This window comes from Ailuropoda melanoleuca, chromosome 9 (assembly GCF_002007445.2).
Source record: "Ailuropoda melanoleuca isolate Jingjing chromosome 9, ASM200744v2, whole genome shotgun sequence".
In the NCBI taxonomy this organism is placed as follows: Eukaryota; Metazoa; Chordata; class Mammalia; order Carnivora; family Ursidae; genus Ailuropoda; species Ailuropoda melanoleuca.
In genome coordinates, this window is record NC_048226.1 from 85,578,592 (window position 1) to 85,606,187 (window position 27,596).

At 39.0% G+C, this 27,596-nt stretch overlaps 1 pseudogene; it reads left to right on the top strand.

Moving 5' to 3' along the window:
- Positions 1-25,874, top strand: part of LOC100469128 — a 44,402-nt pseudogene extending 18,528 nt beyond the window's left edge.
- The last annotated feature ends 1,722 nt before the right edge of the window (positions 25,875-27,596 follow it).

Sequence of the window (27,596 nt, forward strand, 5' to 3'; positions counted from 1 at the left end):
CTAGTGAGTGGCGTAGATGGAATAACATCCCAGGCGGATGGATTCTTAATTGGGCGCTCTTTCTGTAAATCAGGCTCTCAATTTCCTGTGTGGCTATAACATTTGTATGTTCTAGGTTATTTCTTCAAGTTGGATGTTTCGGCTTGGATTTGTAAAAACTTCATTCATTCATTTGTGCTGCATAGACTTTCCTTTCTGATAACTTTTCTAACTCCAACAGCTGTATATCCTAGTGCTAAGCACTGGGATTATAAAGGTACATATGACACAACATTTGCTCCTGAGGAATGGCAGGAATTCAAACACTGCTATTGCAATTCAATATATTAAGTACTTTGGGAACTGAGAGTAGAAATGAACCAATTGGGCTGCCAGCAATGGGGAAGATGAACTTTTGCAGAGGAAGTTACATTTAGCAGCATTTTGAAGGATGTGTAAGAGATTGCTGGATTCCCAGGAGGAGTAGGGTTGGGAAGTGGACAGTCAAGCAACTTGTCCAAAGGGTCATGAAAGGGATGGTGGTTATGTCAAGATGGCAGAAGCATGGAGCGTGAGAAGACAAGAGTGCTAGATGCACTTGGAGAGGGGAGCTTAGAGAGGGCCAGGTCTTCTTTGCCATCTCAGCAGTTTAGATTTTATAGGGATGTAGACAAGAGATCTCTAAACAAGGAGAGAGGAGAGGTGGAGGCAGAAGGACCAGTTGAGAAGATGTCCTCTACAATGAAAGGATGAAAAGATCCAGATGTCCAAAACTGCCAGGGGTAGGAAAGGTTTGAGGTGGTAGGCTGAACTCAGAATCTGTCTTGAAGGAATGGTTTTATGGGTTGAAGGGGAGAAGAGAAGCACAGATGACTCTGAGGGTATAATTGTGGGAACTGGGTGCATAATGGCAGCAAATTGTGCAAAAAAGGAAGGGAAAAAGCAACAAGGTTTTGGGCAATGATGACTGAAGATGTAGACATGTCACAAAGAAGGTGATGGATAAGTGATAGCTGTAATTATGTGATTCTCCATTGCAAAAAGGGTCAGGATGAGATCCAGAAGAAAAGGGAGCAGAAATGCAGCATCTAAGCATTTGTTCCAAGTTTAAAAGGAGAGAAGTAAAGATACTTAAATGTTTCTCCAAATTGTCTGGAGTAGGTCACACAAAAAGGAGTGGGAAAAGGAATTTAAGGCGGTTTGTGCAGTGCATAGGGTATGAAAAAATTTCACTTAAAAACTGCGTGATCGTTTAAGTGACTTCCCTCTCTGTGGTGCATCCCAGGACTTGTGAGCCTTCAAAGGGAAAGAAGAGTGTGTGAGACAACAGAGGCTGTGCTGCACTGTGGCAAAACAAACAGCAAACAAACAACAGCAAAAAACAACCAACGAACCAACCAACCAACCAAACAAACAAAAAAAAGAAAACTTCCCCCAGTTGTAGTAGTTTAATGCATCCAACATTTTCATTCACTCAACAGCCTTATGAAAAAGATTGCTCACCTTCATTTCATAGATAAAGAAACAGATTCGTTGAAGGGCATAGTAGAGGGAGAGCTGTGAGATCTCTCAGGCACCAAAGCCTGTGTGTTCTCTTTCCGTTCCAACATGCAGAGGCCTCTCACATGGAGGACAGTACCCCATCACAGATTATGTGCCTCTGGTCTGAATGGAGCTCTGGAAACGAAATGTCTATACTCTTTGCTACCTATCACCTAACTCTGAAGTTCTTCCCTGGGAGAGAGGGAAGAAAGACTTTATTTCTCACTTCCTCTGTCTCTTTACCTCCCGAGGAGGAGGAGGTTAGAGGAAGTTAGTGTCCATGGAGTTGACAAAGTAAATTGACATATTTGGATTTAAATCCTCATTCTAGGCACTCATTAACTGTGTGGACTTAGACAAGCTGTTTAACATTTCTGGATCTCGTTTTCTTTAACCTGTAAAATGGAGATACAAACAGTACTTATTTCAAACGTTTATTGTGAGGATGAAATAAAATAGTACAGTAATCCGTACATATTTGCTACTATTACATTGATTGTTTTAGGAACTCATGGCCTCTCGCTGCTCATTTCTGTGCATGATGATTCCCAACAACCATTGCTCAGTGAAAGCTGAATTGCTAACAATAAAATAGATGTGTTTTTTTTTTAAGTGGTTTTGTGGGTATGGAAATGTTCTATGTAGATGAGTAAATTCCAATCATATTTGAAAGTTTAATCTAAAGTCACAGAATTGGTTGAAATGAACTCATGAGCCTTAATTAGAGGCATCAAGAAGGGTGTGGATTTCTTAGTATACTTTTTATGGATGTACAACCTACATTTGGTAAACTGAACAGGTTTCAAGCTACAACTCAATAAACTTTTACAAAGTGAATACACTTGTGTAACACCAGTGTGGCTCCAGATAAAAATATAGAAAATTGACAGCACCATGCTACCCCACTCCTGCCTCTCCCAGTCAGCCCTTTATGCCACCAAAAGTAACCACTGTACTACCTTCTTTACCCTACATTAGTTTTTTCCCCCTCTTTGAATTTTACATAAAAGGGATCTTAGAACATGTATTTTTGCTAAACATTATGTTTTTGAAATTCATTCATGCCATGTATGCAGCTGAAGTTTGTTTTGTTTTATTGTTGGATATTCTATTATAGGACTATACAACCACAATTTTCTTTTCCACTTTTCATGGACTTTTACGTTGTTTCTTGGTTTTGGCTATCACAGTAATGCTGCTTTGAATATCCTTGTATACATACCTTTTGCACTTCCATGAACACCATGCGTTTCTCTTGGGAAAACACTTGGAGAGAAAGAATGACTGGGTCATAAGATATATTCTCAGGTTTAGTAAATAGCATCAAATAGTTTCTAAAGTAGTTGTACCAATTTTCACTCCCATCAGCTGGATACGAAAGTTCCAGTTTGGCACACTAACACTGATCTATCTGTTCAGCTGTTATTTTTACATTTTCACCAGTTTTGTGGATATGTAAAATGTTTTCACTTTGGTTGGAATCAGTGGCTCTTTAATGTCTTGTAATGTTGAGCACCTTTCCATGTGCTTATTGCCAGTTAGATTTCCTCTTTTGTGAAATATTTACTGAAGTCTTTTACCTATATTTAAAAATTGGGTTGTCCTTTCTTATTAATGTAAAAAAGATTTTTTAAAAATGCTGAATACAAGTTCTTTGTCAGATTTCTATGTTGTAGATATATTCTCCAGCATTTTCACTCTCTTAATGATATCTTTCGATGAATAGAAATTGTTAATTTTACTATGTTCGACTTATCAGTATTTCCCTTTGTTAGTGTTTATTTGTCCTGTTGCGTGTGCTGGGCAGTAGACACGTGCGGGACAGCTATGGCTGCTGATGGGTGATAGGAAAAAGAGGGAGGTGAGGAGAGTCCCTGAACTTAAGGGAGTGAGGATATATCTATGAAGCCATCACAGAGGCTAGACGGGTCATGACTCTGGGTCAGGGAGTTGACACCAGAACAGGAAAACAGTGAAAAGGGTGTCAAGATCTGACATGGGCAAGGATATGATTACTTCTTTATTTCACAGAAGACAGACATTTTCTAAGGCTTTAACCTCAAGACAAGACCCTGGATGGAGTCCAAGGTTATGGTTTGATTTTTCTTTTTCTTTTTCTTTTCATATTTGTGTCCAATGTATGGCAAGGTGGCACAGTGCTGATTCAAAGGTTCTGAAGTCTGAGAGGTTGCAGATGGTGTAAAACTCAACCCAAATTGCTTTCAGGATCCAATGAGTTAGCAGGGGTCATGTTTTAATGCATTATGTGCTTAGGAAATGCCTCTTTCTTGCATTGTATACAATTACATTAACTTGAGTAACAGCATGGGGATGATTTCTACTGGTGATGGAATGAAAGCCAGTTTAAGGTGTTTGTTGTTGGTGGTGGTGGTGGTGTTATTTTGTTTTATTTTAAAGCAGGGACTGTGGTTTCTATTTTATTTTAAAAAAATCTCAAATTCATTTAGTTAGTAATATATAGCTTATTTATTTAATTGTACTGATGTTATCCAGGTGCTTTTACATAGGCTATCTCATTTAATCTGCACAATAAAGGGGATTATTATCATTATTTTACAGATGGGGAAACAGAGGCTAAGAGAGATGAACTAGTTTGCCCAAGGACCTTTGGCTAGTAGAAGACAGAGTCCAGATTGAAGTTATATTTTTATTATGAAAGTCCCTGCCACCGTTTTGAATTTTAGGATTAAGAATTATTCACAATTGGGACACCTGGGTGGCTCAGTCGGTTAAGCATCTGACTCTTGATTTTGGCTCAGGTCATAATCTCAGGGTGGTGAGATTGAGCCCTGCATTGGATTGTCTCACTCGCTCTCCCTCTACCCCTCTCCCTCCTCCACCAACTCTCTCTCTCTAAAAAAAAAAAAATAATAAAAACAAAAATTTATTCACAACAATAAATCTTTATTTTAATGTACCCCATTTTTGGAGCATTTAGGAATAGTGACCTAGAAGTTGAGCCCCCACAAAAATTCTTGGTTGCTGACTTATGAGAACTTAACTAAGCTATTCAGCTCCTATACTTCATTTTCCTAAATTTTCAAATGGGGTAAGTACTGCCTACCTTAAAAAGTTGCTCATTCTTTCATTCCTTCTTTCATGCACATAAATGAAGGAATGATGCCCTTTTGAAGGCTGGTCACTAAATTGCAACTTATTCAAACTTCCTGCTTAATACAATGCTTAGTAACTGTTTTGTGGTTTAACAGGTGTAATGCCCCCTTTCCCTCTCCCATTCTCCATTCCCAAGCCAGTTCAGTGAGGGGGTCAGTCTTAGGCCATGTTCCACATGCTTTTGCATATTTTCAGCACCTGGTGTTCATATCCTTTTGTCTGTTGCTTCCCCTCCCTGCTCACCTCCCAGCATCCCTTGTTCTATAAAAGAAACCTCAAGTTTTACTTAGAGAATCAGTTCTCTTCCACTCTGGTCTATATCATTTGGGCAGAGATGACCCCATCCTTGGACTCCAGAGGTATACACGTCTCAATCCTGATGAATCAGAGAGCTGGCTGTATGATCTTGGCCACCGTGATTGATTCAGGGGTGGACAAGTGACACAAGCGGGGCCAATCAAAGGGAATTCAAGTACTTATCAGCTAAAATGGTTGGAAAAGAGGCCCCTCTACTCACCAGGCTTGCTAAGTGAATTGGTGTAAGTTTGAAGCTGCTGGAAACCACTTCTGCTGGCTTGACCGGGAATCTATCTGGGAATGCTGCCAAATGCAAAGAAATGCTGAAGCAGGAGCTGGAGAGACCAGCAATGTCTTGATGACATTTTTTTGAGACACTGGGCCTAGTGGTTCCCAAGTTGGCCACATATCTTGAACATATCAATTACGGGAGGCAATCATTGTTTCTGCCAGTTTGAGAAGCATTGCTATTACTTGAAACTGAATGAGTCCTGATGGGACTCCAATCCGGTGGGCTGGTGTTCATGAACTCTGAGATGCCCCATTTCCTCTCATTCCAGGGCCTTTGTTCTCTTCCCCATAATGTTTGGAACTCGGGGCCTGCTGCTGTCACTCTGCCAGCCCCCTGGTGTGGCACCCACTGGCTCTATCGGTAAAAAAAAAAGCTCTACTCAGATGATTACCAGCAAAGCATATATGTATTATGCAGATCCCTGACCAAAGTTGGTGATAGGTACAGTCACAAAATTAGACTTAAAATGAACAGGACTCACCTGAACTATAACCTAATTTAGCTAATTCCAAGTCCTCACTCAATTGCCTGTTTAAGGCTCAAATCCTTTACATTAAAAGCAGCCAACTGTTGGGCATCCGGTACAATCTGTCATACAATCTGTCCTCTGATGGTACTTTTTACCTTCAATTGTTAACTGGGTATTTAAAATGCAGTTAGAGTCTCAGTTCATCTGTTCATTTATTCAGCATCCACTATATGCCTACCATGGCACGCTGGGGACAGAATGGTGACAAGACACGGTGCCTGCCCATATGGGCTCATGCTGTGGTTATAAGCTCTTAGCATCAGAGTCTCATGCGGCAGCTCTATCTCTGTGTGTATATGTGTGTTTGCAATGTCAAAAATTTATGTTGAGGCAGGGACTGGCATGGCACTCACTTAAATAATCACAACCTATTAAAGCTCCAGGACTATGCCAGCAGAAGGCCTGTCGAATAGATACTGAGAAACCTCTTGCTCTAGCTTTGTCGCCAGGATCTCTGTCTCTTTCACAGAGGGAGTATTGCCTAGTCCTTAAGAGTGCAGGCTCCCCTAACAGGCTGGATTCAGCTCTCAGATCCGCTGTTGGCTAGAGGTGTATCTTGAGGCATATTACTTAACCTCTGTAGCTCTCAGTTTCTGCCTGGGCAAAATGGGATAACATGCCTAATTATTTGGGTGGTTGCAAGGTTGAAGTGAAGTCATGCATCTGAGAACTTAGCACCGTATCTTGTAAGGAGTCAATCCTTCATAAATGGCAGCTATTGCATTATTCCTAAATTATTCTTATTTGATTGGAAAGACCAAAGGTAAGATGTCAATTAACTGGTCCTTCAAGAACCAGCTCCAGTGCTCTCTTATTCTAAGGGAGTTAGTTGTATCATTCCTCATCAGCCATTCTTCTCTTATGTTTATTTTAGAGGATTTAATGATATTTCTGTAAGCTTTTCTGTTTTCTTTGCAAAACAGGCACCATGTTCTGGTTCTTTATCACCATTCCATACTTGAAATCACGTATGATTTCTGGTGGCCATTCATTCATTTTTAAATTCGGTGTACAGATACTCGAGGGATTTACTTTGAAAGGATTCCTCCGACTCCATTGTTCATGGACTGTAATGAGTCAAAGGCAGAAGCAGGGGACTAGTTAGATTATTTCATGCGATAGTGGCACAAGCTGGTGATGGAGGCAGTAAAGACTGGTCGTATTCTGGATATGCTTTAGAACTCCAGCTGTATATTTAGAAGCAGAAGAATGAGAGTAACAAGAAATAAAAATAAGAGTAATAAGAAATTAAAGGAAAAACCTTCCTGTTCTATGATTACAAAGTCAAGGAATGAATTTGTTTAATAGTGAATCGATTTGGCCTGTAGATGGCTCCATTTTCCCAAAGAAATTTAAGGATTCTTTTTGTGTGTGTTCTAGAAATTTTCAGTGCTGCTGAACATTTGGTTTTCTCAGACTGATATGAAAGCTTCACTGTAAATTAATAAGCAGTTTTGACTTCCTTTGTTCAGATAGAATTGTGTACATTGGCTCACTTTTCTAACATGACCTCTTCATTTTTGAGCCGCTATTTAAAGAACCGCTAAGAAACTTGAGAAGCCAGGGAAACCTTGTGTAGGGTGGTTACTTGAATGGGTTTCAAAATGTTTTCATTTACTCATTCATTCATTTTTTGAATGATTGCTGTGTTCCAGGCACAATGTTAGAGGCACTGAAAAATATTACTATGGATAGACTATCTCTTATGTTCTCTATTATGATTCAAATAAGAGTGCCACAATACATGTTTTTAGGTAATATTTATTAAACATTCACCATTTGTAGAGCACAGAGCCTTCATACTCTGTATACGTGCTCTCATCACAATCTTCAAAATAACCCTCTGTGGTGAATGCCCACATTTCAGAGATGCAAAAACTGAGGAACAGAGAGGTTAAGGAACTAGTTGAAGTTCAGCCTGGGATTCTCATTGTGCACGCGGGTGCTTCTAAGCCCGGTGGGCTCTGAGTCATCCTCTGACGCTGTGCAGACCTGCAAAGTGTGAGTAACAGGGGCAACACCTCCGATCAGTCCTCACGGAGGCCTGACTCCCTTCAACTGCCCTTCTTTATTCCTTTTGAAGTCATGGAAGTCCAACCTTTTTTGTAGGAAAAAAAAGTTTCTAGGTTATGTTAGTTATCCCCCTTCTCTGTGTTCCTCTGAGCTCCTAATACACACTTACGGGAAGGCCTCCTTATTTGTGATGGATGTGTCTAACAAAACAATGGAAAATGAGACTGATCACTGAAACCTTCAAGGGGCAGATGGGTTTTTGTATAATTTGGAGAAACATCCTCTGAGCAGACAAAAGGGAGGACTTGGCGTAGGGGAACTCCTCTATGGAACTTACAGTTTTGGGGTGTCAGACTTAAAACCAGCTCAGGATAAGGTCCCAATCTCATCCTACCCCATCATCTGCACTGCTTCTCTCTGTGAGTTCTTTACTCCCTCCTTCTCTCCTGGCCCCTATTCTGACCTATGGGTCATTGTCGCAGACACTGCTGATTATTCATCACTACACATTCCCCCTTCTTTAGTCATAGGATGCCCCCATTTTAGCAGTATACATGGCTCCACGTGTAGGGACTGCATTTTCCAGCTGTCCTTGCATCCTGGGGTGGCCATGTAAATAAGTCCTGCCCAGTTGGATGGAAATAGAAAGTATATGTGCTGTTTCTGTGTTTTAACATTAAGATGAATGCATCTGTGCTGCTTTGCCCCTTTCTTACTTTCCATCACTTGGAATAGTCACTTTTAGACTTAGCATTAAATTTACACAGTGAAAATGTCAAAGCTGCCCTTCAATCCCCGGAGAAAGCAGTGAAACTGAGTGTTGCATAAATCCTTTATTTTGGGTCTCATGCAATTGAGTTTGCTTCCTATAATTAATGTAGAAATTGATACTTAGAACCGGGCTACTGTTGTAACAGATATGTAAAACATATGCCTTGAGCTTTGCATTTTGGTCTTGAGGGGTAGGGCATGTATATTGTAGGCTGGAAAGCTGGTGCTCTGTGTGTGCTTTAAGAAAACATTTGTTAAAACTTCTCTGTAATACCTTGGAAGGCAGGTCATATGCCAACAGAAGTCTCTATCTAACCAAACTGGTTTGAAGAAAAGTTACACTATTAATGTGTTCTGGCTTCTTTTTGCTACATTTAACAAATTCTAAAAGAAGTGGTTATCAGGCTAGTTATTAGGGGTAGTGCTGATGAAACCATTTTTATAAGGGTGTGAGCACTCAGGCCATTAACACCTCCTTCCTAATATATGTTATTCAGAAGTTAGGAGACAACCTAGTGCCAAAGGTGATATAGAGAGCATTGTCTATCCCTTTAAACCCAGTTTTTCAAATTATCTCAAGGCAGATACAATGAAATTGAGAGAAAGACTGATGGGAAAGAAACTTTTGGCTGTGGTTATTTGAAAGGAACTAACAGGAAACAAATAGGTCAAATGTCTACAAAGCTTAGGAGGGTATATTACCACCGAAGAAACCAGAAGCCTGGCCTGCAGAAGCCTGTGGCTGTCTGAGGACTAGGCTCCCAAACATACACAGCCTGGGGGTGGGATTGGTACTAGTGTAGAAAATAAAGTTTCTTAGTACATGTGCCACTTAAAAATTATAAATGTAGCTAACAAAATAGCAAATAATACTTTTCCTATCCTCCTACCTTTAACAACGTATCTTCATGATGACTTGGATATCCAAGTTAAAATTTAGCATCCTGAAATTCATTTGGAGTTTTGCTGCAGCAGGGTATGGGTAACCAACCTGTGACCCATTACATGGCCATATTTGCTTCCCAGTCTCATTTCTATCATGCATCTAAGGGCCTTGTCACATATGTAGATATTCTACTCCTACATCCAAGATCCACACACAACCCTGGTCTCTGCCAGCACCACAAACCAGCTTAATTGCTGAGCAACTTGCCATTAATGATGCCGGTGTGGCACACATTTCTGGGTAATATGTCTCAGGGCAACCTATTATACATGGATCTTTCTCCTTCTACTTCCTCCATTCTACTTCTTTGTTGCTGTTACCACTACAAGCATTATTAGCAAAAACAGTGCATTATTCTCTGAGGAACTATATAAATTTATCATACGGTGTTACAACAATTTGTTTACACATCTATGAAATCTGTGTTTCTTGAAGACCAGGCTTAAGGGTATACTCATGTTGGAATTTTGCAGCATCAACGATCTTGTCTTACACAAAGTAAGTGTTCAGTGAATATTAGTTGAGGATATGTGAATGAATGAGTCTTCATATTGCTAGGATCTATTCAATAAATTGGAAATGTACAAAAATTTTCCAGGTTTTCTCATCTAAGAGAGACAATACTAAAATTTGGATAACTGGATTAGAGTAGAAGGTTCAGAAATGTGTCATCTATGCAAAGACCTGAAAAATGGTCAGCCCTGTTTATATTTCAAATTACCCAGAAATATTTGGTTTTGCTTCAGTTCTAGGAAGGGCTCAGGTTTGGAGTGAGGTCACATTTTTATCAGCAACAGTTCACTTAATATTGCTTATACAAGCTTTCTAAAGCAATGACTAGAGCATATGTTTAGACTTTTCCAAGTGTTTGGGCTAAAAAAAAAAAAATCATCTGTATGTTACTGCAATGATTCTCAGTAGTTATTCCAGAGGCTTCTAAGGTAAGAAGATCATATTGTGTGGTTTAGTACACTAAAACCTTTCCATGCCCCCTGGTCATTTTACCTTTGTTCTCTTAGAAAAACTCAGGATAGTACAAAATATATCTTTATTTTCACATTTCCAACATTACTTTCTTTATGCACATATACTGAAACCATCTGTCTAAATTGTGGCAAAATCTGCCAGTTCCAGATTGGCCTCATTAGTCATTTGAGAACACATAAACAAAGGGATTATGGAAAAATAAATAGATCTTGGATAGATCATCCTGGTCTGGGAAGGTTTTTCTCATCATCAGCATCATTGCCAGACATGAAAAGGGGCAGGTTTACATCTTTAAAACACTTGGAGGAGTTTTTGCTTCAGAAAGTGGATAAACATTTCCCAGCGACCCACTTGATCCTTTATCATATGACAGAGTCATGTCAGCTATGAACCAAAGGAAAAACTATCATAAAGAGTTAGCAAGGCCTTTCAGAGTGAAATTCTACAAACGTCTTTCTAATAGAGAGGAGTATATCTAAAAGGTGAGATGAGGGGTGCCTGGGTGGCTCAGTCGGTTAAGTGTCCAACTCTTGATTTCAGCTCAGGTCATGATCTTAGGTTTGTGAGATGGAGCCCCACATAGGGCTCTGTGCTCAGTGCAGAGTCTGCTTGAGATTTTCTCTCTCCCTCTCCTTCTGCCCCTCCCCCTGTTCAATCTCTTGCTCTCTCTGAAATAAATAAATAAATAAATAAATAAATAAAATCTTTAAAATTTGAGATGAGCAATAAGGATACTGCAAAGGTAGAAAAAAAAGGAGAAGAGTAATTTTGAACACTGTCATTAAAGATAATACCTTCCTGAGCGAGTCATGAGCCCACTTCCCAGATGTCTGCGTATATTCCTACCTTCTACCTCTTCCCTATGAATAGCAGTAGTTTAATTGTGCGAGTGAATTCTCTACCATACAAGTTCAGTCTCTGCCATAGGAGGAAGTCTGTTCATCTGTATTTGCCTTGAAACTAACAGAGCTAGTAGATATCATCAGGGAAGATGGTCTAGTAAATAGATAGAAGACAGCTAACATGGTATAAAATGAGGAGGAACTTTCTCAGTGCCCAACACAAACAGCAACAACAAAAAAAACTCTATCACCAGACTTTTGCCATGTCCCACAGTCCATTATTTGAGATTCGTTCTTTCAGTTCTCAAAGTTAGTTAGGGTATGTTAGATTGTACTATGTTTAAATCTCAGTAACTTAACATAATAGAAATTTATTTCTTGTTCCTGTCAAAGTTCAATGAAGGTCAGATGGTTTTTCTTCAGAAAAAATCCTGAGGGGGTCCATGCTCCTGCCATTTTGTGATGTTGCTATCTTTAGCACATGCTGTTTCTGGGGCAGGGGAGACAGACCAGGGATATATTGCTGTGGCTGGAAGTGCCATGATCCAAGCACTTGGATTCAACCTACCTCCAGGGAGGCTGGGAAGTATAGTTACGCTTTCATGTCCAGAAAGTGGAAGTAGGCTTGGTGAGCATCTAATTGGTCTCTTCCACAAAGGCAATTGGGTTTATGATAGATTGAAAACATAGCAGTAATACTTTCCAGCTCTTTCCACTAAGAGATGAAGGTTATAACCCCACTTTTTCAGCCAATGCCAGCCCTGATGTCTTGCTTCTACCAATAGAATGTGGTTGAAGAGGGACTTGCTGGTTCTGTAGCCTAGTTTTCTAGAGGCCTTGTAGCTTCTTTGTCCTCTTAAAATGCTGTCTTGGGACTTACACATAAAGAAGCTAACTCTAGTCTCCTGGCTGAAGAGAGGCCATGCACAGGAAAATCAAGTCACACCAGGCAACTGGGAGCACTAATTGTCATACATGAGTGAGGCCAACTTGGACCTTCAAGCCCACTCACTCTCCTGAAGGTAACTGCATGAGTGAGCCAGATGAAATGAGCACAACCAATGGACAGAATTGTGATCAATAATAAATCGTTGTCATTCCATCGTTGTCACCGAGGGTGGGGTAATTTGTGCAGCAATAGACAACTGATACAGGTTTGAAAGTTTGCAGATTAAAATGGTAGAGCCCACCTTCGTAAACCTGAAACTGGTGGCTTATAAAGGATTCCACTTCAGTGTCCTTTCCGGTATTCCTGATGGGTGTGGGGTTTCATGATTGTGTACCTCTTAGGTTCGGTTCCCCCAGGAGCCAAACCTGAGAAAAGGATGTGAGTGTGAGTTGTTTATTTGAGAGGTGAGTCCACAAAGCTCTAATAGGGCAGTGGGAAATGATACAGAGAAAGGAAGGAAACCAAAAAAGGTATATTATTGAACTTGTTATTACTGGACAACTAGGACACCTTGGCACTTCTGGTCTACCTTGGGCACAGGCTGCGTGGGCTCCGGTGATTAGAGAAAGCCTCAGGGGAAGAGTTCCAGGACTCCTGTTTGGAAAACTCCCAGTTGACCTTCCTTGGAGTATGAGTGATTATGGCATTTGAAATTGTTGTCAATATCTAAGTATTCTGAATATTAATATATAAATATATAATGTTTCAATCAAATAATAAATTATCAAGCTAAATAGAAACATGTAGTAAAAAAGTCTTCTTAGGTATTCTACTTGTTGAAATTTTTAAAGTCCACTGAAATATAAGTGTATATTCATTGTTGCAAAACTAAAATGCTGTGAATAAATCCTGATGATTTTGAAGTATGTTAATTTTGTGTTAAAATATTAAGAACTTTAAAATAATGAAAAAAATAAAATATTGGCATTTGATATGAACATGGAGAGTATTTTGGCTGTACAACTTAGAAAAATATTATTTTTGAATCAGAAACGTATGTAAAATTTAAGTAATACATAACCAAATAATAGATTATATTATTTCTTAAACTTTGTAAAATTATCAGGTGGATTAGTGTTCTTAATGTTAAATAATTATCTACTGAGAACTTCACTTAATTTTTGGTTACTTCATTTTGCATACGGATTTCTCTTTCTATGTATGGATTTCTTAATGAAAAGGAATATCTGGGAATTAATCACAAATAAAAATGAATATCAACTTAGGTATCTCAAAATTTTAAGAGTCAGAAAGACCTCAAACTCATTCCTAAAACATCTTGGATATACATCTTTGATCCAAACATAATAAAACAATTTAGAGGCAGGAGAAAAAATGTTCCTTATTTCTTGAAATTCTAGCAGTCCATTGAAATATAAATGTATATTCATTATTAGAAAATCCGCCAGTGTTGGAGGAAATGAACTCAAGGAAACACACACCAAAACACATTTTGTTCACTCAAACATCAAAAAACAGGCTTTACAAGAATGCTTTTAGAAGAAAATTCCTTATTGTTTTGAGCCTAGGGAGGCTTTATTTTGGTTATGATGGAGGGGAAGAAACGTTTAATAACTTTGTGGCAACTTACCATCAGCAGCGCTCCCTACCACAGCACCAGCCAAATTGCTCCCTTACCAAGGCAACTGAAACTAAGTTTCTATTTTGTATTGTCAACGTGCAGGAAGCATGAGTGCAGTCAGGCAGCTGGCAGGGCTGAGAAATCATTGTTCCTGTACTACAATGTCAAAGTCCTCAAATTTGGCCATCACTGCAATTTTCAATAAATAATAATAATGACAATGATAAATTTAAATACAGTTTCAGATTTATTTCTGTATTCCAATGGTTCCTTCCATAATGGTGATTCAGCTCTAGCTAGGCTGTAGTCCAATACTGATTTTAACTCTTGGCCCTGTGGCACTCAACCAAAAAGTATATATTAACACATTTCTACTGTGTGCGTGCATGCATGCACACATGTGTGTTTATCTTGCAATGACACGCCTTTACTCTCATGGTGTGTGTTGGTAACTATAAGTTAGCTGATGCAATTCTGGATTGCAATTCACCTGGATGTGATTCTGGGACCCTGGTTGAAGTGGAGCTCTGAGGTGGGACATGTAAGTATTTATCCTCCTGCATCTGAAGACTATGGTGCACCATCAAAGTGTTGGCAGGTTTGATTTCTCCTGAGGCCTCTCTTGCTTGTTCGATGACCACCCTCTCCCTATGTCCTCACATGGCATCTTCCCTTTGAGCACATGCTCCTAGTGTCTCTTTGTGTGTCTACATTTTCTTTTCTTATAAAGACATTGGTCAGTTTGGATTAGAACCCATTCTCAGGGTCTCATTTTAATCACCTCTTTGAAGGCCACATCTTCAAATACGGTCACATTCTAAGGAACTGGGGATTAGAGCTTCAACATATGAATTTTTAGGGAATACAATTCAGCCTATAATACTCTTAATAGTTTTCCCCTGGACGTAGCGTAGATCACATCTACTCAAATGCCATTGGCCAGAGCAAGTCACATGAAAATGGGAGAGGAGATGTAATTCTCTGACAAAAGGAGGGAGTGAATAATTAGGAATAAAAGTACAGCCTACCCAAGAATGGGTATGTTTATACATTTGTCATTCTGGTCTTACAATTTGTTTAAGTATATATCCTTATCAATACACCTAGAAAGTTAATAGCAGGACTCCAAAGAATTAATGTAATTTCCAAAATCACCTTGGGACTTTCAAGGATGGGGCCTGCAGTCTGCAGAGTTGTTGCAAAGGATCTCTGATACTGTGTCTGCATAAATATTTTCTGTATACTGCATAAGTAACACGTTTCATGCAAGTATATTAGTAATTGTAAAATAATTCAAGCATATAGAAAAAATAAGCATACAAAAAATAACATAAGACCATCTGGTGCCACCATTCAGACTTGATACTGTGTCCTATTTGCTGTAGATCCTTCCTCTTGTATCTTAACCTATTGCTATACTTGCTTTATCAGGTTATCTAGTTAGCTCCATCCCTCTATACATCTATCACTCCATCATTTTTTAAAATGCAAAAAAAGTTTAGGGTTGGGGCATCCACATTCAGATTAAATAACACAAAGGGGGAAATCCTATAGCCCAAGAAAATATTTTTGCCCTAAGTTTTGCTCACCAGAGTGTAACTGCCCACAGTTTCTGGGTATTCTGCTTTCTAAGCATTTTAAAAATAAATGTATGCTGCAGGAGCTGCAAAAAAAAAAAAAAAAAAAAAGCATTTCAAAATAAGTTTAAGACATCAGTATACGTCATCACCAAAAACTTTGGCATACAAATCATTGCTAAATTTAGATATTTGTTTATAATTGTTCTTCTGACATAAGATTTAAATTTAGCAAAATGCGTAAATCATCAGCATAATAGCCAGTGAATTTTGACCAACACATGAGAAAACTATACCCAACACTCTGTCACCCCAGCACACGCCTTTGTACCTCTTCACAGCCAAGCTTCACCCTCATCCACCGATGGGGCAATTGCTATTTGTAATTTTTTCATTATAGATTTTTATTTGACTATTCTAGAATTTCATATAAATGGGCTCATACAGTGTTTACTCTTGTTTCAGGCTTCCTTTACTCAGTGTACCATTTCTGAGATTCAGCTGTATCATTGCTTCTATCAGTAATTCACTTCTTACTGGTGCTAAGTAACATTCCATTGTGTGAATGCACTGCAGTTTTTTGATCCATTTTCTTGTTAATCCAGTTCTTGGCCATTTCGAATGAAACTTAGGATTTTCATAGATGTATGCTTTCACTTCTCTTGAGTAAATACCCAGAAGTCACGGGAGAAGTATATGTTCCATTTTCAAAGAAACAGCCAGGTATTTTTCCAAAGTGGCTATACCGTTTGACGTTTGAGGGTTTGGGTTGCTTCCCATTTTTGCCAACATCAGTGTTGTCGGTCTCTTTCATCTTGGCCATTCTGGTGTGTATATTGTATCTATTTTTTCCTTTAATTTTGGTTTCCCTGATGACTAATGGTGTTGAAGTTTCTTATGCCTATTGTCCATTCATATATCTTCCTTTGTGAAACAACTGTTCAAACTTTTGCCCACTTCCCCTCTACTTTTCTTTTCTCTTTCTAAGCTGGGTGTGCAGCCCAACACGGGGCTTGAACTCACGTTCCTGAGATCAAGACCTGAGCTGAGATCAAGGGTTGGACCCTTAACTGACTGAGCCACCCAGGTGCCCCGTTCCCCTCTACTTTTAATAAAAGAATTCAGTCTTTCATTGGCACTAATAAACTGATTGAGTTTTTATTGTTTGCCCCCAGTTTCTCCTCACCATGATGGGGAAGTTACATATCCTATTTTAAAGCCACTAGGGGTTATAATATTGCCATACTGGCTCTGTATGTTTTCAGTCTACTGACATAACAAACTATTTTATTTTTGTTTATTTTTTAAAAGATTTTATTTATTTATTTATTTGAGAAAGAGCGTGCGCGTGTATGCGTGTGCACGATGTGGGGGGGGGCAGTCAGAAGGAGAAGCAGACTCCCTGCTGAGTGGGGAGCCTGATGCAGGGCTCAATCCTGGGACTCCAGGATCATGACCTGAGCTGAAAGCAGCTGCTCAACTGACTGAGCCACCCAGGTGTCCCCATAATAGACTATTTTAAAATAACTAAGTATTGGTATTTTTGTTGTTGTTACATCATGATTTGTATACTTAAAAATCTATATGCTGAATCATTTATATGGTAAGATACAACTAGAGAGTTGTATATTGAATTAAAATTTTGAATCAAATTATCTATCATCTAAACTCTTTCAAATGCACTCAGACTCATACCCCTCTCTTATTTAAAACTTTTCAAAGTGTGTAATTATTTTAATTTCCAATTCCATAAATACATTTGAAGTTTGTATTAATCGGTTTAGGCTCTCATAGCAAAATAGCACAGTCTTGGTGGCTTAAACAACAGAGGTATCTTTTTCTGACTTTTCCTGGCCTGCAGATGGCTGGCTGTCTTCTGGCTATGTCTTCCGTCATCACATGGCCTTTATTTGGGCGGGGGGGGGACGGGTGCTTCTGTGTGTATACAAGGGTGAGGAGGGATGTGGAGGAGAAATGTAGAGGCAGAGAATTAGCTCTCTGGTGTCTCTTCTTAAAGTACACTAATCCTATAGGATCAAGGTCCAACCCTTATGCCCTCATTTAAGCTTAATTACTTCCTTAGAGGCTCCCATTTCCAAATACAGGCACACTGGGGGTTAGAATGTCAGCATATGAATTGGCAGGGCTGGGGGGCAAACATTCAGTCCATAACAAGCTTTGACAGCTTTTCTTTTCTTTATTAGTCATTTGTATTTACCTCAAAGGTCCCAGGTAAAGTCCTCAAGGGGTGGGAATGTATGAAAGGAAAGGAAAGGAAGCTGTGTTGGGGGATCAGGGTATAAGACAGAAGTACGGGGGGGGGGGAGGGGAAGATCCTCTGGTTCTTCCCTTGTCTTCCCTCTTTCATTCTTCAAGGATTTGATTTCCTCTATTTAACTCCCCTCTTTTCTTCTAAGACCAGATTCATTCCTTTAAGAGCTGACTGTTCCCTACCCCTTGGATAATTTAATTTACTGTGGAAATTTCTTAAATGTCTATGTAATTTGACTAAGCTGTGCCAGCTTACATTCAGAATGGCTACACTGGTCTTAAAATTACACTAGCAAGGCTCAAGGACTTCTATATCCCCATTGTCCCTTGGCATTAATCAATGTTCTAGGTTTTGTTAGGCTACCTGGTTATTGTCAAATATTCATTTTTCTTGAGGGAGAGTTTCATGAGCATAAAACAAAAAGAAAGTCATTAAAAAGGAAAACCATGGCAAAGTGCCATAGTTTGTCTGTGTATTTGTTTTAGGAATGTAATTTAGAAGTTAGCTGATGGTCCTAGGGACACAATTAATAAATTTATTTGAATTTATAGCTAGAGTGAAACTTTTTTTTACAGGCAATAACTCTTAGATCAATACGTTGCTTAGACAATGTGGACTGACTTTGCCATATGGGTTATAGAGTGGTTGGTTTCTATAAACTGTACAGGGTTCAATTGTAGTGCCAAGGTTTGGGGGAAAATATTATTTAAGGTGCATGATAAGGCAAAATTATTTTATTAAAAATTAGTATTGCCAGAATATATTGAAAATAACAATATTTTGATATTCTCAAATCTTTATGAGGATATTGGGTTAAACAAGGTGCCCCTCTGTGAAAGACCAAGAGTCATTTAATAAGACTTACGAAAACCTTCTTGGTATATTTCCCAGAAACTAAGAAAGTGAATGACTTTCATGACTGTATACCAAATCATTTCACAGGTCAGGTACTTTCCAATTCTTGGCTTTCAACAAAATTGAAGGAGGAAGTAACTAAGTTGTCAGTTGAGAGACTATTAAAAATAATTTTAGATGATAGATCACTACGTGGATTTTGGCATATTACTTGGAGGAAATTCAAAGAAATAGGTGATATTGCAATAGAAAAGTTCTCGCATCCCATTCAGATTGTGGTAAGAACAATTTTTTTTTCAGAATTTATGTCTATAAAAGTGAAAAGTAGGAATAAAAAGAAAATAGGAAAAATAGACATGATCCTGAAAACTGTCTCATTTTAGTGACAAGTCATACTCACCCATGGATACATGAGCTAATCTCAAAGAAACAATCTCCTTAAAAGAGATAAACTTCTAAAAACTTAATTTTTTGTTTTGTGACTTTCAAAATTTTAATATAGTTCTTATTTTGTTGAATTGTGGATTATGGATAATTATGACAGAATCTCGAGGAAATGTAATACTTAAAGCCTAAAATCTTTGTTTTAAATTTTTAAAGTATTTTTGTTGTAGAATATGATAAGTATGAAAGTATGATAAGGTGACCTTTTAAATGTAAAAATATGCTAGGATGCTGTGTGTGTGTGTGTGTGTGTGTGTGTGTGTGTGTGAAGTGCAATGGGAAGTAGGTGCAAGGAGAAAAGAAATGAGATAAAATTCCTAACTGTTAAGAAGGATCTTGTTTATACCTTTTTAAAATATATGATGACAAGTAACTATCATTATGGTTATTTAGATTCACTAGACACATTTAAAAGGGTGATGTACCTGTGTGATTTTATAATATCAATATTTATAATGTATCCCAAATCATAGACATTGTACCTATTAAACCTTTGATTTCAAAAATTTGAGACCTAAACCCGAATTTTGTGCATTTTATGGAGTATATAAAACATTTTGAAGACCACCAGCCTAATTCGCACAGGTAGTAGGAAGCAGAGAAGGCATTTAAAGCCAGTTTTTTGACTCGAGGTTGTAGCATTTTGTATCTGTTATAATTCAATGGAAAGGAGACCACATGGCAGTAGGAAGCATCATTGTATTAGCTCCCTACCTCCCCCCACCCCAACTATCTGAGAACTTGCAGACAGGCAAGAATGGAATCAACATGCCCAGAGAATTGGTAAATGACTGTCCAAGTCACAAATTATATGCATGAATCTGCCTAGCACAGTGCCTGCCACATATTAGTTCTAAGTATTAATAAAAGTTTGTCAAATGAATGGTAAGTCTAGGGTTTTCCCATTAATTAATAAAATTTCCTTAAAGACAAGCATTTCAGTTTATAATTGTGTTTTTATTTTTAGATCTAGTATCAATTCAGAGATTACTGTAAAACTTGTATTATAAATTTCTGTAATGACCAAAAAAGAAGCAAACAAAAAACTCTAAATAAACAAAGAACAAGAAGAATCTCTGACACTCTTTTTGCCAGACAGATGCCTGTTTTTAAACGTAATCTTGTTTCAGAATTAAAGGTAGTAACCCCAGTGAATAATATTAAGTGACTAAATGTAAGCTATGTCCACACTATATGCAGAATGGGGTCAATTCAGTCCTTAAATAATGCAAGACAGATTATACTCTTACCTAGTTTAATTGACAAGAGGACTTTATAACCAATTCTTGTTTGCTCACGGTCAGTAGAAATGGGCTAGAAGTGATTGAAATCAATGCATAACCTCAAAATAATTAAAACCATATGCCTGTGCATTCACTATTCCTTATCCTTTATTTCTTTTTATTCTTTTTCCTTTTTTTTCCTAAGCCAAACATATTGTTTTGAATTTTAGCTACATTAATTTCTCAGAACCATTGTTGGAATTAGGAAGGTCTTAGAAATGGATTTACCGTGAAGATACTTAAATGTAAGCGTTAGGGATCCTCCCTTATATCCTGGGAAGATCCCAGCAATACCTTCCCATGGTGATACATTTTTTATAAAATTTGAAAACAATAAGATGTACTTAACTATAGTTTGAGTTTAATGGGCTATATTTATGTGATTTGTGGTCTCTTCCAGGCATTTTTAAATTATTGCTAGCCATCTCATTATAGAAGTGGCTTTCAGGAATATTCCTACCAGCCATTCTTCTGACTCACTCAGGGTCGTGTCTCAAAGGTGCCAGAAATAATGTTGCATTTTTAATGTGTCTTTGGTGGCTGGCTTGGGAGAATGGGATAATGTAGAAGATACAAAGTTTCAAAAATAGAGAAGCAGAAGCTGCTCTCTGGAAGATTCTTCTGAATCTTATAGCTCATATACAAAGAGTACTGGATAGAAATTTCTCCAAATTTGTTAACATATTAAATGTTTACATGAGATTGCCAATAATGTGTGTTGAAACTGAAAGAGATTTTTCTAAAAAATAAACTATAAACAATACAGATTTTGATTAGCCCGGATAGAAGAAGGACTGAATTGTGTTTCTCTTTTCTCTATAGACAATAATACTATAAAATTGTTGTCAAAGGAAGAGTCAGTCAGGACTATGCAGCCAAAATAGATAGGGAAATAAGTATTATAGATATATGCCAGGCAGGTAATTAATAAAACTATTCTTTTCATTTTTCCTTATTTTGTGATGTGTATGGTATTAGTCATCCTTTTAAAATTAAAAATTTGTTATTTCTTATTGTAAATAGATGTTTCGTTTTATATCTAACTTTCCTTCATATCTACCTATCATAATTTTGAGTTTGCTTTTCTTACCAAGGGCTCCTAATAGTATATACTTCAGGCCTCATAAAATCTAGATTTGCCCCTGGCCTTAAATATTATTTGGTATAACATTCTTATTATATACGTAAAGAAACAGGTCTAGAGATAAATTCTTACTTCTTGGACTCAACTATTATGGACAGGATTGTAATAATAATCCAGGCCCCTGGGCAGTGAGTTAAATTTCTCATGATTAATCCATGGATAGAATAATTTAAGTTCTCCCTGTGTAAGAATCTGCACCTGGAATTTTAGCTAGGAAAACAGTATTGTAGAACTGAACTCTAGACTGAAAGTCTATAGATAGAAAAAATACGAGCAGTCGTGCATGAATTTCTTTGAGAAAAAAGCATTTGTCAAAATGGCTAGAAAAGAGGAGGGAATCGCTTTAGGGTTCTGCCAATTCTTACCAGCTAGAAAGTCTCAGACATCTTATCCACTGCACTCTGAACTTTAGAAATGAACATGGAAACGACATTCAACAGCATTGTTGAATAAAGCAGGAAAGACCAGATAATGTGAAACTCATTTGTTACTGATTGTAATGACATGGCCTGTGTTACTATTCCCTGAGGCTGAATTCTCTCTGAATAATAAGGGAAGCCAGAGGATGTTTCAGAGCTTGGACAGTGAGAGGGAATTTTACTAACTCAGGTCTGTCATTGTAATCTTACCACAAATGTGGTCTAGAAATCCATTTTTAATGCTATTCTGTAGCTGTCTCTGCACAACTAAAATGAATGTGCATTTGGGGACCTCCAATTACTAACATTTGCAGAGGGCAAATAAAATACTGATTTTGTCTTCTAACCAGACAGCGACTTTGAATTTGAAAACCAAATATATTAGACTTTCTCATACTGATGAAGACTAACTGTACCGTAATAGAATTTAAGCCCATAAGCAGTAGTGATTTACCGAGAAGGCTTACAGTAGCTGTCCAAAGGATATTAGACTGCCATTAAAGACATGCTTTCCGGGCTAAGCAGACTTTATAACAGGGGTACTATATGGCCTTCTCAAATTTCAAAGGCCATTTGAAGGCACATTTAAATGCTAGGTCAGAAGCAGCCCTTGATGAAGGCAGGCCTGTCTCTGTGCTGTCTTTAAACTCAGGGAAAGGAATGGGTGTTCACTCTGTTTCCGTTGCTTTAAAGATAACTGGTCCCTCCAAGCATCTCCATGTCTCAAGTGTTCTTTAAGTCCTGAGAGGTACTCAGCTCAAGGCTTTGTAAGAAATGCCTTTGTTTGAACTGCTAAAATCCTCTCTCCTTGGCAGGGAAATCAGAATAGCGAAAAGCGAAATAAAGCAAATCCTGGAAGAGGCAGAGAAAAAAATTACACTGATGAGGAATTATGCTATAGAGTGGAAGCTGCGAACTGGCCAGCTGTGACAAAATCTCAATGGTGGATGTCTTGTCTGGCTTGCATATGATTTTTAAGAGAAATTTGAACCAATATTTAAAAATTCCGATTTTGACATAAGGAACATGTGGAGTTTTCTCCAGAAATATTTTGCAAATCTAGGTTCATTCTGCTGTACCGCTGGGCCGTAGCCTGGGTATATACACTCTCCTAGTACTCGAGCTCCTCTGTAGCTGCTAGTTCAGGTCAGACTTTCCAGAGCCTGGCACGGGTGAGGGGGACAACTGTGAGAACCTGCGAGAGTGTCAGATCTCTCAACCAGCTGAGAGATTGTCTCATCTGACCCTTTGAAGGAAGAAAATTTGGTTGGGAGGAAGAGCCTAAGGCAACAATGCTAACGTTCAGCAAGGCTAATGGGAAGTCTTAGAAATTCGTCTGGCCCACAATCCAATGACTCCCAGTAAAGGGCCTTCTATGGGAGCCCTGCAGCCAGCTGAGGCTTGGAGCAGCTTGTGGGAGGGCTCTGACGCATTTCCAAAACTTTGCTGCTGGGGCGCTTAGCTCATTGGCTCCCCTCAGACAGGAATCTGAGGGGGTATTCTCTCTCATAAATCCCATGCCTTACTTTACTTTGGTTCTCCCACTACTTATTGTTTGTAAAGATTAGGATTCTGGCAGTTTAATTTTCCCATGTTCAACTGTTTCCTTATTTCCCAGGCCATAGTTGGCATGGCATTTGCTTCTTTTGTTTTAAGCCTGAGAATTTTAAGACCATGGCCAGTATGTTCTTTTGTCCTTTAAGCTATGAAAAACAAGAACAGGAACAATAAAGCAACAACGGAACAACAACCAACACTCCAACAGAAATCCAGAGGCTGTATTTATATTGCGATGAAAAGTAATATTATTATGGTCATCGACAGATTTAGATTCTCATTCATTCTTTCATTCAGCAACTACAGAGTATTTCCTATGTATCAGACACACAGCACTCTCTCAAGTTACCCCTTGGTGTACCTCTAGCCTATTGGTTGGGAGAAATACCAAAGTAATAGTCTTTACTAAAGTAACAGAACAAGACCACAGTATTTCTTTTTCAAGTATGCCAACACCTATGAAATTTTGCTACCAAAACATTTTTCACGCAGGTGGTTGTCCCACAATTTCTTCTTTCCTCTCAGCTGAGGGGCATCTTAGGTCTGAGTCCAGTGTGGGGCATCTGTGTGTTGGGCACTTCGTGGCTGGTGAAGACATGCGCTTTGATTTCCGCTCCCTGTTTCTCAGGGAGCAGTGTCATTTTTTATCATACCACCTTACTGTCTTACCTTGTGTAAACTCCTTTCTTGCCTTAGGCGCTGGCTTTCTCAGCCTTTCCACATTATGTCAAATAATTGGCAGCTGGAGGGAGCCAAGCTGTATGAAGGCTTATTTAGGTGGCCCTGGGGTGGGGAGGGTGTCTCTGAAACATCCTTACTGCTGGGGTATCAGTCAATCCATACAGTGCCAGCAATATCAGAGACAGGGAAGAAGTCATAACTCTGCCTCTGAATCCGAGGGAAAAGAAAATTCACATCCTGCAAGTCATCTAGAATATCCCAATATTACTTCAAATTATAGACTCAGTTCCATTTTCTAAATATGGGTTCTTAAGCCCAGAAAATCATCAAAGTATGGAAATTCATTTAATGTTTATTTTTTTGCCCTCCCAGCTGGAGTGTACTTGTGTCTGGCAACTTGTGTTGGGAGTAAGGGTGTGGTCACACTTCCTTTTCAACCTTCACTCAACTAACCAGCTACTATTCTTGCCCATCTAAATACGGAATATAGGGAGGGAGGAAGGGATAAGGAAACAGAGTGGATTCTTGATTTGTGCTGTCAGAATATAAGTTTGTCCCCTCTCGAGCCTGGCAGGTATGTGGAGTTCACTTGCTGTCTCTGTGCTTTTGTGGACTCCTGTGCCATTTCTTGTGAAATCACTCCTTCTAGAAGACTCTCTTGGGCAGAAATTTAAAAAAGGCTCTAGGCGTCTTTTCTCTCCCTCAAGGCCACAAAACTGGTGCACTTTTGGACCACCTCGCAAGGGAAGTGCAATTTCTTTCCAGATGCACCTGACCAAAGCTTAGCTGGCTATGTAGCTTGCTCACCTACCTCTTCTTCCCTCCAGCCTCTGGCAAGAATCAGATCTCAGCCCACCATGCCTACCAAACTCATGTGGAACTCTACAAGGAGACCTGGTGAGGGTTGTCTTGCCAGGCCAAAGGTGAAGTGACTCAGAGTTGGCAGAAGTCTGTTTAAATCTTCTCTCTCTCTCTCCACTTTTTCAACCTTTTACATAATCAATTTGGTTTGAAAATTCCTGAAGGCTGTGGACCTCCAGGCTCTGGCTTCATGCCCAGGTGTGTTACAGATCCAAGGGGACCTCACCCAGCTGTCCACTGCCAAGGAGATCATCCAGCACTTGAAGGGCTGTCCCGTGGACCTAGTGGTGTGTGATGGGGCTCCCAGTGTAACCGGCTCCATGATGTTGATTAGTATATGTAGTATATGTAGTATATGTAGGCCCATGCAGGTCTTGCAGCCAGGGGGCTGCTCTGTCACCACGCTCTTTGGAGGCCAGGATGTAACCCTGATCTACAGCCAGCTGCGTGTCTTCTTTTCCAGTGTGTTTCGTGCCAAGCCCAGGAACAGCCATTCCCCAGCGTAGGGGCCTTTACTGTCAGGGTAAGGGTTATGACCCTGCTGAGGGCTTCCTTCAGGACCTGAGCAAACCCCTGCTGGACTACTCTTACCATCCAGATTTCAACCAATTAGATGGTCTCACTTGCCTCATTGTGCCATTGTTGACCTGTGGGGACCTATGGTTCAGACCGTGGTTACCCACTGGACCTAGAGGATGGCTCCAAGTACAAGTACACACACCCACACAGCCCCCCATGTCACCAGCATACCGGGAGGCCTGCACGTTGAAGAAGGAAGGGTGGCTGGCCAAGAAGATCCATCCCCAGGACTCCCCACCAGCACAATGGACACGTTACCCCAGGCCTTGGCTGCTCCACAGCGCCAAAACCTGCTGGCCTCTGAGGCGGAAGACAATGAAATGAATTATTCACCTTAATACTTAGAGTTAGCTGGCAATCTGATACATCCTGAAGCTGTTTCTGTCAGGAAAACGAGAACTTGTACTGATGAACTTGTTTTCAAACATCTCATCAATGGGTCCTGAACATCCAAGCTCCAAGTGGGAACCCACAACAACCACCACGAACACAAGGAAAGAAGCATCCCAGAATGCCTGTCTGCATTGCAGACAGGAGTCTTGAGTGAGGTCTTGCTTCTTTAAATCTTACCACGGGTGCCCTGAGTATGTCTAGAATTGCGCCCCAAAACAGGGGTTCTTAAAATGGGTAGAAATCAGGAGTATCTGTGAACCTGATGGAGGAAAATATTACATCTTTATTTTCACTAATATAACTGAAATGTAGCTTTACTCTACAACATAAATGCTGGCAACAAGTCACAATAGTAAAAGTAGTGCCTGTTACCTTCCCACCGATACAAATCAGTTATTCTTACATTACATTGCAGTTTTTGCTGGCATCTTGAAATGCTGTTCACATTTGTCACTACTTTGAATAATAGAAGATCATAATTTGATGTACTAAAAAAAAAAAGGCATTTTTATACCAAAAAGAAATTTGGGGCCAAAGTTATCTTAAAAAATTGTAAAAATTGGCCTTTGACTCATGATTTAGTGATAATTTTCCAACAGATTCATTTTTTTAAAAAATAGTCAGTGTGAGGGGCACCTGAATGGCTCAGTCGTTTAAGCCTCTGACTCTTGATTTCCGCTCAGGTCATTATCTCAGGGTCATGAGATGGAGCCCCAAGTGGGGCTCTGTGCTCAGTGTGGAGTCTGCTTGAGATTCTCTCTCCCTCTCTTTGTGCCCCTCCCCCTGCTCTCTCTCTGAATAAATAAATACATACATGCATATGCACATACATACAATCTTAAAAAATTTCAGTGTGTACCTATATAGTGTAGGTATAGTAATAGGTACCTTTTCTGAATGCAGTGTTACTTAGTAATTATCAACAAAAATGCAATGAAGTTTTCAGCAGAGAAGTGAGGATTTCCACATAATCCTAATTTTTCTCAACTGGTGGTTGTTATGTCCAATGAATCACATTTTTTGTCAGATGAATAGGCACAATACTACTCAGTTGATGGTCAGCTAAAGTAGAACCCTATTTTATGCAGACTGGAAAAATTCATATTCATAAATATTTATGAAGAGTTGTTGGAGCTTTTTTTCCATTTCCGTTATATCTGGATCTGTTTTCCATAATACTACTAAGGGATGAATATTTTCATGACAATCTCTTTCATGATGTAAAACTGAATAATAGCACATGAATGGCTACTTGTTATTTTTGTGTAACTGTAAACATAGAAAGATTCTTTTACTCTAGGGAAAGCAAGATTACTCTTTCTTGCAGGAGTATACACTTTCATATTTATATCCAGAATAGGCAAAAACAAAACAAACAAACAAAAAACCCAGAACAGCTGTTTCATTAAATTGCTTTCTTCTCAGTCACTTACTGTATTAATCATGGCTCTTTCAATATCTCCTTTTATTTTCCAAAAACATATAACCTTCTTATTAGACTGTTCCCTTATGTTGCATTTTGATTTGGCCAAGCTGATGAATTACAAATGAAGTTCACAAAAAAATTATTGTCCCCCAAAGAATATTACTTTATTTCAGACTGAGACACACCAATTAATACTCCCTTTCCCCCTCTGTGGTATCTGAGAACTCACTGCTTCTTCTCC